The following is a 15,195-nucleotide window of genomic DNA, read 5'->3' on the forward strand; positions in this document are numbered from 1 at the left end:
AAAACTACTAGATCAAATTAAGTGAAATGAGAACTTAATTTCATAACGGGTACGTACAGTATAACTTTTTTCTTTTTTTTTTTTTTTTTCACTATTTTCATTTTTTTAATGTCTTCATTAAACTAAGCAAGTACCAAACTCAGTTTCACTTTAGAAGTCTTTTGCATCATTAATTTTATTTAACGAATAAAATATATATATTGAACTCGTCAAAAAAGTAATTTAAAAAACAACAACAAAAACACCCATATGTATATAAACTGACGGAAGTAAACATTGCATTGTGGGTAAATTAGTGATTATCCAAATGTCCGCCATGACACTTTTCTCCCTAATATCGTATTGTTATGAATGAGTCGCCAGGGACATCTGTAATTATCGTAATATATGCTGAAGTATTACAGATAACAAAAAAAAAATTATTGAAACCTTAAAAAGATATTTAATCGCAACATCTTTTGTCTAGTATTAAATACAGTCTTGTTTTCTCTTTTCCTTCAACCGCAAAAGTACCCAACGAAATGTAAGTATCATTTCAAACTCCTTGTTTCCGTCGATCATTATTTTATTTATTTTTTTATTTTTGTATTTCCATAAATTAAATTCTAGTTTATTTTTGGCACTTCTGTATGTCAGTGGCATGTGGCGAATGTGTGTATTTTAGTTTCAAGAACCTCCGACATATGTCACTTGTCAGCCAAAGAACAGGGGTCGATAACTCTTCTTTTTCTAAAAGTGCGTGCAAACTAAAATTAGATTTTGATACAATCTTTCTGGACAAAAACAAATAATTCTAAAAAAAATCTATAAAAATAAATTTCATATTTTTAAAATTATATTTTGCTGCATTTTTATACGACCTTACCGGGGAAAAACCCCAAATAATTCTAAAAACAATCGATAAAAATTTTATGTTGGGTTTGTATTATTACTGTACACATAGATTCGAAAAAGTTGTCAAAAAACAAATATATAACAAATAAATATTATCAAAATACTATTTTAAAAAAACACCGAATATATGTCAACTTATGTCACGGTAACATAATGAATGAATTTCTAACAGTATTTTGTCTAGTTTATTATTTATAACATCTTTTCCTGAACTTACCGTGTTAAAGAGAGTATCGGGCGCCATTTTGAATTTTCCAATACATCGGTAAACACTGTATGCTTTTTGAGCTGAATAAATATGTTACATTGAATAAAAACACGAAAAATATATCCAGTTAGGTAGAAAAGTAACTTATCTTGCCTTTGATAACATTTATTTGTTATATATATATTTTTATTTGACAACTTTTTCGAATTTATGTGTACAGTAATACAAACCCTTCATGTTTTATCATATTTTATTTTCAGTTATAAGTCATTCATTGAAAAAAATATATATATTAATGCATTAAAATTATATTTCGATACATTTTTTATTCAATAAATGTTTCGACTTTCATATTTTTGTTATTTATTTTATTATTATATATTTTTGCGTTATCGTAAACACTTGTTTATATATGAGGTTTACATAATGGCCGATAGATGGCAGTTCTCTTTCGAAAAACAGGGGTCGATAACTCGTCTCTTTTGCTAATTATGTCACTGACATGCAGAAGTGCCTTATTTTGTTTCCTGTTAACGCATTAACTTTTCAATTCAAGGTAGAATAAATAATTGATTTTTTTTTTTTTAAATAATTTTCTGATTTTCACGTATGTAAGTCTTCTTATTTACATTTTGGCCAAGATCAAAGTGTAGTATCTGTTCTTTAGATGCTGCACTTTCCATTTCTTGTTCTCTTTCGGTGGAGGATCAGTCCTTCACGACTGAGACAATTTTTATTTTTGTACCTTTTCTCCACGTTAAGAAATGACCCTGGTGTCTAACTCTGTCCCATGGGGAGGCATAGTAAATAGGTACATCTTAAATTTTAAAAAAAGACGAAAATTTTGGCTGCTGTCCAGAATTCAACTTAATTACAAATATTTTTTTAAAAAACAAAAAAAAAAAAAAAACGGCGCTTCTACACTATTGGGACGAGTTTTGGGAAATCGTAATATTGAATTCCACATAAAAACAATGGTATTTACGTATTGCTCGTATTTTTAAGATGATTATATCCAAAAATTACGAAAATTGATGAGGTAGAAAATTTTTTATTAAAGAAAATAGAATTTGAAGAACATGATCGTGTATTCTTATGTAAGACACAGGAGAGTTACAAGGGAGGCAATTCAACAATTGCAAAAAACTTGTATATGTTATTTTGACATTATTTTATTTTTCGACGAACAGTTATTTTCATATTAAAAAATTATTACGAAAAAATCTTACATGAAAACCAGACTCAGAAACACTGTATATATATTTTATGTATTTTATTTGTTTTGCATTAATCACATTAAAAATTTACAGTTACTTCCCTTGTTCATGGTTTCGTTTTGCTTTAATGTTATAAAAACAAGATGGCGGCAAGTTTTCATCTGCTAACACAATTAAAGTTATTGTTTTTAATAATTCAGTAATATTCAGGCAATTTCGACTGCATAATTTGGAAACTACCATTGTAATTTATTAGAATTCACAAAAAATAAATAAAATAAATCAGTAGAAACCATTGTTTTTTACCTGAAAACTCCATTTATTGACAACAAAATCTCGTCCCAATTCTGTAGAAGCACCAATAATATCTTTATCATGTCATGTACATACCCTTCACGGAACGAAAATGTCATATCCCAAAAAACATATAAATTCATAGTAGTTCATATACAAAGAAAGCGGACATTTGCCAGTAGTCGAATGGAAAATAATAAGACAAGCTACCACGTGTAGGCATTTAGACGACCCATGTAAATTATGCCTTCATGAAAAATTTGCTATCCTGTACTTTAAAGAACCCCAAAATCTATTAAACTGTAGAAGAGAAATAGCAAATAACTGTGTTCACAAAATAAAATTTACTCTAGGATAGGGTTGTTATTGTTGTGTAAAAGAAGGGAAGATGAGACTTGTTTTGGTTGTCGTTCAATTCATGAGGTAACATCAAGTTTTTTTGTTTTTCCCATCTCTCTGAAGTGATTGAAAATCATTCTTTATATCTAATTCAGAAACATGTTCTTGGACAGTTGTGTGTGGATTGGCTTTTACTGAGCCTCTTAATTGATCGTTGTCAACATCCGATAGCCAACCACTATGCTCATCATCTCCAAGACTCTCATCGCTGCCACAAAATTTCTCAAACCACCATTGTGCTGTGTATTCAGTAGCGGCTCCTAGCCCAAATCCTTCATTGATATCGCAAGGTGTTTCAGCAGCTTTTCAGCCTAGATTGAATTGAAATGAGAAAATTGTGTGAATTTGCTTTTTTTTTCCATCTTGTATTCAACGTTCTTAAAAGAAGACGTAATGGTTGTAAAACAATTGTAATTTAAACAATTAGAGGAAGAAACGCTCTTTAATATATAGAGTAAAGGTATATTAACGAAAACTCATTTGAAATCAAAATTTATAAATTTTGCATCATTAACCTAATATATTACTGAATGAGGAATCCTTTTCATTTAAAATACAGTTAGTAGTATGCATCTAAAATTGTGAAAAACACATTTCATTCAATTTCGTTATTAGATTAACATTACATCAGGTGAAAATCTTGTTTTGCTTACACAATGCTGACACTTTTCAAGTGTATTTTTCTTAATTTTAGATGCATAATACTAAAAAAATTTTAATGAAGATGATTTCTCTTCAATAATAATCAAGAAATATAAAACCGTTTTAAATGCCTAAACATTTTTTTCCAGGTGAAATTCATATATTACCACAAAATATTAAAATTAATTACTTTTCTCAGTATAGTTTCATTAAATAATCCCAATTATTATTGTTAATACATAATGTTGGAGACATATTAACAATGGAGTGATAAGAAATATCAGCATTTTTACAATGACAAACAAAACAAAAAAATAGTGATCAAAAACAATATACAAAAAATAAATATTACCAACGGCACGATAAGTTACTCTTCTACCTACCTGGATAAGTATTTTGTGTTTTAATTTATTTACTTTAGAAGAAAAGTACTGTCAAGTCTGTTTAGTCAAGGTGAAAGAAAAATTATGGTCTCATCACTAGGGTTATGACAACAGAATATTCTTTTCATTGTTTTGACTCTCAAGTATATATCCGTCACAGACACTGAGAACCTCACCACTCTATATAAAAGCATATAAGATATCAATGGATACACTTGAGTCAAAACGATAAAAAGAATATGCTGTTGCCCTAGCCCTACTCATTACATATCGATCCTTGATAATTGCTCAAAAACGTTTTAAAAATACCAGTAAAACATTTTCATACAAGTGGTCACATTCATTGGATGCGCTTCTACCACTATTTTCTATGATTTTCGATTTTGAGCGCTTATCAAGCTTAGACGTGGCTTAAAGGAGTCCACCATTTTCTCTTCTAACTTAATAGACTCGACACTACTTTTATTTGAAAGTAAATAAACTCTTTAAAATAAGTTTAAAAAACTTATCTAGCTATGGTCCACACCTGTCGAGGCTGGGTTTGTCTGCTGCCATCAGTTCATTTTCCTGCCATGATCTGCTTTCTTCTGCATCCAGCTCTCAACTGTGGCCAAGCATTTGCACGTCATCAAATCTGATTCACGACTGTCATTAAATGCCAGCCTCGACAAATCGCTTTCCCATCATCATAAAACTAGTTGGCAATCTTAAAGTACCTGCAAATTAAATCTAAATATCTTTCAGGTCCATTATATGATCAGTTTGTTACCGTCATTTGTCACACCCGACAGTTCTCTTTTGTGTATGTTAAGGAACAAATTCCTATTTAGTGTTTACCATATATATATCCTATTACTATTTACACAGTCATAGCTTTGTTTACTTAGTGATAAAATCTTTAGCCCCTTCTAACTTATGTCTGTGATTCTGATTTTATGGGATTTTTTTTTCTTTTTTTCTTCACGGTCAAACAGCTTAGATTTCCGAGCTGAACATTTTTTATTTGCCTGGGTTGTTTTTTGTTTATATTTTCAGATTTGATGCACTTTGAACTATCCAATTTGATTTTAACTTAACAAGTATACAAAAATTGGAAATCCAATATTTCCGTTATAGTAATAGTTATATTGTATCCAACAGCAATCCAAGTTTTTGTGTTACGTGCAACATATTTTCATATCTGAATAAGTTCAAATTCCTCGTTGCCAGGTTCTGTTGGTCTGAATGTCCAAATATTTCAGTGCCTGTGTTTTGAGACATGGGTTCAAATCCTTGTCAACCATGTTGTGTCTTTGAAAGGCCAATATTAATTAAAACATTTTTATTTATGGTTTATTTACAAGAAGGTATTTACAGAAGTGCAGAATAGTATGTTGTCATGACTGATACGACACTTCATCATGACTATATTTATACTCCCTGACCAAGTCCAACTACTACCAAAACATAATTATCTTATCATCGCACCTTTTCACTGAAGGGAAATTTTAAGATGCCTACTAGACACTATCCTCGAGTGTCTAAGGTCTCTCTGTACAGGGGTTTGTCAGAACAACCTGGCACGAGGATACTTTTCCCCAAGAAGTAAACCCTGACCAAATATTCAAAATCACATTTTGTATTCATTGCTCAAATAAGATCTTCTCATTATGGCTAACTTACATTAGCTTTTACAAGGAATGGTGCACCTTCTCCAAGTGATGTTACCTCAAGTAATAGCACGAAGCTGGATACTCCACCAGACTAGATAAATTTTTGTCCTGGAATCCAGTAAGACCAAGAGACCAACATGAAAGATATACTACAACGTATAAAAATGGTTAATTGGGGATAGGAAGATTATGTTCTCAATTTCTTTACTAACTCAGTGTTTGAGAGATAAAGAACTTAAATGGAACATTCGAATATCTATGTATCTCATATAGACTTTAAGTGTTAGCCCCTGATTGTGGGCCCCTTGATTTCTGAGAACTTCGACTGAAGTAAAAACTTGAATGCCTACTAGACAATATCCTCAAGTGTCTAAGGTCTCTCTGTACAGGGGTGTGTCAGAACAACCTGGCATGAGTTGAAACTTAATCAATCTCTAGCGTTATAATCATGATTCGGTTCTGGCGTTCGGGAAGGAGTGAGTCACTCTCTTGACGTTTCTGCCCTCATCTTTTCCAATCGACCACGCCTGGCCTTTCGCCACCAATGTCACACCGCACAATCTGAATGTCAGCAATACAAAATTCTTTTCAAGAGAAGATGTTCACGACTCTTTTCTCTCTGCCCCCCCCCAGGAAATTTTTCCCAGCTTTTATATCCTCCTATCTAGAAAAAAAAAAGGAAGAGACAGGGGGGAAAAAAATAGCTTCTCCCATCATGCTCTGCCTTCCGAAGATGGCCATCGCGTACACAAATACGCTGGCCATCCTTTCCTTCTTTCTCAAAGAGTGATGTAGATACGGCTGGTACGTTTTTTCTTCTTTTTAACCATATACCCCACACAATCTAATAAGTTAAAATGATTGTTTGTAACCAAGAGCAGTTAATTCTCTACATCTTAGTTTCTTTACTCTAAAGGAAATTTATTCCATTAAGCCTGCCTTAATCACGTGGGTGTTTCAAACATTGTTAGTCCCTTGGAGTGTTTATACACCCCAATACCAAAATATTTAGAGCGTTATTATTTTGTAAATTATAATTATCCTGCTGGTTCAGGATATATCTGCAGTTTCTGTTAAACAGGTTGAATTACTTGTATCTAGTTGATATTAATATAAAATAATAAAATGAAATAAATTATAAAACTAAGGAAAACTGAAAAGATCTTAGATTTAGGTTACATTTATTTAAAAAATACCTACAGGATACACCAGTTTGTGTTATTTTTAATATCTATCATGAACACAAAATGTTTCCATAAATTGAAATAGCAAAAAAAAAATGAATATGTGCTTTCAAATGTAAACAAAAAATGTTTCTATAAATTGAAATAGCAAAAAAAAATGAATATGTGCTTTCAAATGTAAACAAAAAATGTTTCCATAAATTGAAATAACAAGAAAAATGAATATGTGCTTTCAAATGTAAACAAAAAATGTTTCCATAAATTGAAATAGCAAAAAAAAATTGATTATGAGTTCATTACATAAACATTACCTTTCTATCTGATTCACCTATAAGGGAAACTGAGACAAAACTGCGCCAGACCATATGTGCTATACCCTCACTAAGTCAGGGGAGTACTGGGAGGGAGGAAAAGAAATAAGTTGCCAACTAGGAATAATGAGCACTTTAGAAGAATTGGACCAAGCACCCCATGCAAGTAATGCAGGGATAATAACCATCAATTGATTTATTTTAAAATTTATTTAATGTAGCTTAAGTTTTATTGTAATAAAATATGAATAAGAAGAACAGGAGACCCAAGAGTATCAAATAAAAATTATTCTATTTTTCTTAAAAAGGAAAGAAATCAATGAATATTTCAAAAAATTATATTTATTATAATTATAATTATATTTATTATAATTATACTTATTATAATTATATTTATTATAATTATAATTATATTTATTATAATTATAATTATATTTATTATAATTATACTTATTATAATTATATTTATTATAATGCTAAAAAACAAATATAAAATAGTGAAATAATCACTATTTATGATTTTGCAAGACATAAGTTTTTTTATCTGACACTATTTGCTGTGGACTTCCAGTCACCTGTTTTTCTTATTCCCCAAATATGATTCTCATGATTCTCTCCATCTGTCCCTTACTCTAAAGGAAATGTATTCCATTGATTTAGTAGAATGTGCCGTTTTTTTTTATTTATCTGACATGGTTTCTTGTGGAGTTAGTCGCCTATTCTGATTCACACAATATAAATGTAACGTTACCTAACACATCGCCTCAGCTGCAATGTGGACAAAGAATAGGAAAGAACTTCAACTCCTTTTTTGTCACAGCAACATTTATTTCCTCATTTTCCTACCATGCATGACTTCTCACTATAGCTATGTTTAACGGAATTTGCAACAACCGAAATGGGGAAAATAAAGAGCTTAGCTTGGATACGTCTGTTGTGTTGCGGGCCGAGCGGAAGAGAATTCCAGGATGGCGTCCATGGGTTTTTATTGGCGCTGACCCCCTGCAATTCTCATAGAATGACATGTGTTCTGGCGTGATTATGCAAATATATAATTCCCGGCTGCTATAAAGGCAGGACGCTGAGAAGCAGTCAGCAAATGTTTTGCAGATTGTGCGTAGGTGGTTTTTGTGACGAACCACGAATCTGCGAGAAGCAAGTTTTCTTTTGCCTTTTTCTTTTGTTTTCTGTCTCCTTCTTCTTTCTCTTTTATTTCTTTTTCTGTCTCCTTCTTCTTCTTTTTCTACGTTTTTTACAGCCTAGGTGGTTCTGGCGGTTGGATTGTTCTTTGTTTTCTGTCTCCTTCTTCTTTTTCTACGGTCATTACAGCCAAGAAATCCCTCTCTTCTAGAGGTGGGCGGTGCAGGGTGAAACTGACTATTTCCTATCTTTGTTCCTGATTTTTGCCTACTACATTTTGCTTCACTGTGACATCACACATGCCTTTATCATGCTCGTTATGTCTAATATGTTCTCCCCCCCCTCCATCCCAAGCAAGGCATATTGTTACTTAGAACAGGGTTTCCCAAAGTATGCTCCATGAGCGAGGCTGAGGGGCTTTTTATGGAAAAATTAAATAGCTGCAGACATTTGGTTATTGATTTTTTTTTTTACAATGATGTCATTTTGCACATGGCTTGATATTTGCATACACACATCTGTGCTCTGTTACATGAACATTAGTGTAATTTTTTAAAAATTTAATTACATCGTTTGACTTATTTTAAAAGTGAGTGAAATGTAGTTTAAGTTAGGTTTATAATTTTTTTTTGATACATATAAAAATAAACACTTTTTAAATATATATAAACATACAAATAGAATACTTTTCAAATACATATAAATATATGCACAAAAATTCACAAATATACATTTTTGTTTTGTTTTAACAAATGTTTGGGGAAAATAAAGATACAAAAAGAACTATTTGACAAAATAGGAAGTTTATATAATATTAACATAAGTTTACATATAATATTAACATAACTTATTGTAATTTTAAAAAATTATTTACAGATATAATGCCTAAGCTCACAGAAGTGAAACAGTAACATTATTTTATACCAAAAATAATTAGATATAATGCAAATTTTTTATCTGACATGGTTTCTTGTGGAGTTAGTTTCGCCTGTTCTTCTAATTTACTCAATGTTAACTTGGTGTAAATTTTACAAACAATTTATTTTAAAAAGAGGTTAAAATGTAGTTTCAGTTAGTTTTATATTATTAACATTCATATTACTTAGTGTAATTTTTAAAATTTATTTATTTACAGATATAATGCCGAAGGTCACTAATTTCTGTTAGCTTTATAATAATAATATTAAAATAATAATTTAGTATTATTTATGCATTCATTTATTGCGGACTATTATCCTCATCTTTTAATCGTTGTTTCACAATGTTTTGACCCAACTATTTCCCTGGCTTTCATCAGGTGGTCACTGTGATGGGATAGGAACTCTGAATCTCCTAACTGCATCCTCAGCAATTACTGCCATCCATAGTTATCGTGTCCCCATATTTTTGCCAACTAAGCCTCTGGCTGGCTTTGGGTAGGATTGAAACTGCTATCAATTTCAATCCTACCAAATACAAATTACTCATCTCAATAATGAATTCCAATTATTTAAATGATAATCTATAATATAAATCTCACCTGTCTGTTTAAATGTATGTATGTATGTTTGTATGTCTGCCTAAAACTTTTGACAGATGCAATGGATTTTCACGAGATCAGTATAATTTTGAAGCTTGACGTCTCTGACGACAAATATCCAAAATTGGCCAAAAACATTAATTCCTTCAGCCGCAACTGGGCAGTTTTCTACAAGGAGGAGTCGATTTTTTTGTGAGCCATTTTTGCAAGTCTATCGGTTGGATTATCTTTGCCTAATTTTAATGTTTCGAACTTCCGGTCACGTCATGGAGTAGGGATAAGACGTCAGGTTTTCTTTCACTTTCTTTTCTGCCTTCATGTCACAGGTTCGAACCTGCCTGCCTACTATCACTTTTTTTTTTTGCTCAACACAAACCTGCAAATACCTGGGCAATGCCGAACACCCAGGCTAGTTTAGTATAATGCAGATTTTTGTATCTGACATGGTTACTGTTGAGTTTGAGTCACCTGTTTTTCTGGTTTATCTAATATTAATATTATTTAGTGTGAATTTAAAAAATTTATTTACGTTTGATTTATTTTAAAAGTAAGTGAAATGTAATTTCAGTTAATTTTATAATAATATTAACATTACTTAGTCTAATATTTTTATAATTTAGTGTATTTTTTTTCTGTAGTTACAGATACAATGCCTAAGCCCACAGAATTCCCTATGAACATTACTTAGTATAAATTTTTAAAAAATTATTTATATCGTTTGCATATACTTTAAAAGTGATTGTTGGTTGTTTTATGACATATCAACCCTTTTCAGGTTATTTAATTCCAAATCCAGTGATTTTGAAGAAAATCTTTTTAATAGAATATATTTGCTTTTTTTCAAGTCGGTTTCTATTTAACCCATAGTTGGGACCCTAACAGGTACTACCACTCCGGGTCAGATTGGACCTGGGAGCAGTGGCAATTAAAGGGTGGCTCCACACTCCCCAAAGCCCACAAGCTGGGGCCTTACCATCGGATATAGTTTAAAGTTATATCCAGGACCATTAAAAGGGATTGAAATGTAGTTTAAGTTAACTTTACAATAATAATATTAACATTACTTAATTTAATATTTTTTCTGTATTTTCAGATACAATGCCTAAGGCTGCAGAAGAGAAGCCATTCACTTGTACAATTTGTGGATCTTCTTTTTCCCAAAATGCAAAGCTGAATCGACATATCCGCACACACACAGGTGAAAAACCATTTTCATGTGAGATTTGTGAATCTTCGTTTGCTGAGAAATCAATCCTAACAAAACACTTGCGAGTACACACGGGCGAAAAACCATATACCTGTGAAATGTGCGGATCTTCGTTCTCTGTGAAATCAAGTCTGACGATCCACATGCGTGTTCACACTGGCGAGAAACCGTTCACGTGTGAAATCTGCGCAGCCTCGTTTTCATGGAAATCGAGCTTGACGAACCACATGTGCGTGCACACCGGCCTGAAACCGTTTTCCTGTGAGATTTGCTCGTCTTCGTTTTCCCAAAAGTCACTCTTAACGAAGCACATCCGAATACACACTGGGGAGAAACCATTCTCCTGTGAGATTTGTCGAGCCTCGTTTTCGCAGGAAGCAATCTTGCGCAACCACATGCATATACACACTGGTGAGAAGCCCTTCTGCTGCGAGATATGCGGCTGCACTTTTTCTCTCAAGGGAAATTTTAAGATTCACATGCGTAGACACACCGGGGAGAAACCATTTTCGTGTGAAATATGCGGATCTTCATTTTCACAGAAATCAAGTTTAAATGTGCACATGCGCATACACACGGGTGTTAAACCTTTCTCTTGTGAAATCTGCCGAGCTTCATTTTCTCAGAACGGAAGTTTGAAAGGACATATGCGTATCCACACTGGAGAAAAACCATTCTCTTGTAAAATATGTGGATCTTCATTTTCACATAAATCAAATTTTAAAATACACATGCGTAAACACAGCGTGGAAAACCCACTTTCATGTTAAACATGAGAATTTTTCCCAATCTCTAAATTTAATGCAAATCTCATGTTTATTGACACCAAGGAGGACATTTATATAGAAATCAAGTGTTAGCTACAGGAGGTGGCCTTTTATTATTTAAGATTAAATGAATTAATTAAAATCCACTTTGCAGTTAAATGTGAGAATATTTTTTTGCTAACTACAAAATTTTTTGCAGATCGCATGTTTATAGACATTGAGAAGAAAGCAGATATAGAAATCAATTATTAGCTTCAGGAGGTGGCCCTTTATATTTTAAGAATAATTTAATTAAATAAAACCCACTTTCCTGTTTTTTTTGCATTTTTTATTTTTGTTTTTGCCAATCATTAAATTTTTTGCAAATCACAATTTTTTTTGCAAACCGCAATGTTTATAGACAGACATTGAGGAGAAAGCTGGTATAAATCAAGTAGTAGTTTCAGTTTTTATGATTATTTTCTCTTTTAAACTGAATTAAAATCTACTTTCCTGTTAAATATGAGAATATTCTTTTGCAAATCTCATGTTTATAGACACTGAGTCAGAAATCAGATCTTAAAATCGTGTTAGATATAATATGCATTTTTTTTTGTGCCAATCGTTAAATGTTTTGCAAATCATGTTCATAGACATTAAGGAGAAAGCTGATACAAATCAAGTGTTAGTAACAGATGATGGCCCTATATCTTTAACTAGCCTGGGTGCCTGGCGTTGCCCAGATGTTTGAAGGAGTGTGTATTGAGCAAAAAAAAGTGTTAGTAGGCAGGCAGGCTCGAACCTGTACCACAATGGAGGAAAAGAATGTGAAAAAAAAAGTGATGTCTTTGCTGTTGCACCCATCGCCAAACCAGAAGTGATGAAGGTTTAAATTAAGGCTAGTCAATCAAAAAGAGGACATGACTTTCGAAAATATCAGCAAAAACGCAACCTCTCCCTGTAGAAAATTGCCCAGTTGAGGATGAAGGAATGAATGTTTTTGGCCAATTTTTTCGATATTTGTCATTAGAAGGGTTGAGCTTCAAAACGATATCAATCTTGTGAAAATCCGTCACCACTGTCAAAAGTTTTAGGCAGACACATTTAAACAGACAGGTGAGGTTTATATTATAGAAGACTAACTTTCCTGTTGAATATGAGGGTTTTTTCTTTTGTTTTTTTGCTAGTCACTAAATGTTTTGCAGATCTCATTGAGTTAAAATCAGATCTAGAAATCATGTGTTAGCTACAAGAGCTGGCCATTTATCTTTTAAGACTAACTTGATTAAATAAAACCCACTTTCTTGTTAAATAATAGGATATGCACTAAGAAACCATTCTCTTGTAAAAAATATGTGAATTCTCGTTTTCTCATCAATCAAATTTTAAAATACACATGCATAAACACTGGAAAGCCCACTTTCTCATTAAATATGTTCTCATATTTGATGTAATTCTCAAAAACATTTCAACTGATATAACCCTTGACCTTAAGATTTATTGTATCGAAATTTCAAATGAAACCTGTTGTTTAATATGTGGGTAGATTATTCTTGATCCATCAGTCATCACTGAGTAGAAGACTTAATCCTTTAAGACTAACTTAATGAAATAAAACCCACTTTCTTGTTAAATATGTAAACATTTTTTTGCAAATCATACATTTATAGATATTGAGGAGAAAGCAGATATAGAAATCAAGTGTTAGCTACAGGTGGTGGCCCTTTGTCTTTAAAGACTAACTTGAATAAAACCCACTTTCCTGTTAAATATGAAAATATTTTTTTGTAAATCACATTCGTATAGATGTGACAACACATGTGTGGCGCCGACCCCCAACATCGATGGATTTTTTATTTAACTTATTGCCAGATCATTATTTTTTATTTAACTTATTGCCGGATCATTATTTTTATTTAACTTATTGCCGGATCATTATTTTTATTTAACTTATTGCCAGATCATTATTTTTTATTTAACTTATTGCCGGATCATTATTTTTTATTTAACTTATTGCCGGATCATTATTTTTTATTTAACTTATTGCCGGATCATTATTTTTTATTTAACTTATTGCCGGATCATTATTTTTTATTTAACTTATTGCCGGATCATTATTTTTTATTTAACTTATTGCCGGATCATTATTTTTTATTTAACTTATTGCCGGATCATTATTTTTTATTTAACTTATTGCCGGATCATTATTTTTTATTTAACTTATTGCCGGATCATTATTTTTTATTTAACTTATTGCCGGATCATTATTTTTTATTTAACTTATTGCCGGATCATTATTTTTTATTTAACTTATTGCCGGATCATTATTTTTTATTTAACTTATTGCCGGATCATTATTTTTTATTTAACTTATTGCCGGATCATTATTTTTTATTTAACTTATTGCCGGATCATTATTTTTTATTTAACTTATTGCCGGATCATTATTTTTTATTTAACTTATTGCCGGATCATTATTTTTTATTTAACTTATTGCCGGATCATTATTTTTTATTTAACTTATTGCCGGATCATTATTTTTTATTTAACTTATTGCCGGATCATTATTTTTTATTTAACTTATTGCCGGATCATTATTTTTTATTTAACTTATTGCCGGATCATTATTTTTTATTTAACTTATTGCCGGATCATTATTTTTTATTTAACTTATTGCCGGATCATTATTTTTTATTTAAATTATTGCCGGATCATTATTTTTTATTTAAATTATTGCCGGATCATTATTTTTTATTTAACTTATTGCCGGATCATTATTTTTTATTTAACTTATTGCCGGATCATTATTTTTTATTTAACTTATTGCCGGATCATTATTTTTTATTTAACTTATTGCCGGATCATTATTTTTTATTTAACTTATTGCCGGATCATTATTTTTTATTTAACTTATTGCCGGATCATTATTTTTATTTAACTTATTGCCAGATCATTATTTTTTATTTAACTTATTGCCAGATCATTATTTTTATTTAACTTATTGCCAGATCATTATTTTTTATTTAACTTATTGCCGGATCATTATTTTTATTTAACTTATTGCCGGATCATTATTTTTTATTTAACTTATTGCCGGATCATTATTTTTATTTAACTTATTGCCAGATCATTATTTTTATTTAACTTATTGCCGGATCATTATTTTTTATTTAACTTATTGCCGGATCATTATTTTTTATTTAACTTATTGCCGGATCATTATTTTTTATTTAACTTATTGCCGGATCATTATTTTTTATTTAACTTATTGCCGGATCATTATTTTTTATTTAACTTATTGCCGGATCATTATTTTTTATTTAACTTATTGCCGGATCATTATTTTTTATTTAACTTATTGCCGGATCATTATTTTTTATTTAACTTATTGCCGGATCA

At 31.1% G+C, this 15,195-nt stretch overlaps 1 long non-coding RNA gene across 1 annotated transcript; it reads left to right on the forward strand.

Annotated features, from left to right (window-relative positions):
* Positions 1-169: 169 nt before the first annotated feature.
* Positions 170-12,132, forward strand: LOC145269645 (uncharacterized). Its single transcript, XR_013865155.1, has 2 exons — positions 170-523; positions 10,937-12,132. It is a non-coding gene; the product is annotated as an uncharacterized LOC145269645 (long non-coding RNA).
* The last annotated feature ends 3,063 nt before the right edge of the window (positions 12,133-15,195 follow it).

This window comes from Euprymna scolopes, chromosome 45 (assembly GCF_053919585.1).
Source record: "Euprymna scolopes isolate OS-2025 chromosome 45, ASM5391958v1, whole genome shotgun sequence".
In the NCBI taxonomy this organism is placed as follows: Eukaryota; Metazoa; Mollusca; class Cephalopoda; order Sepiida; family Sepiolidae; genus Euprymna; species Euprymna scolopes.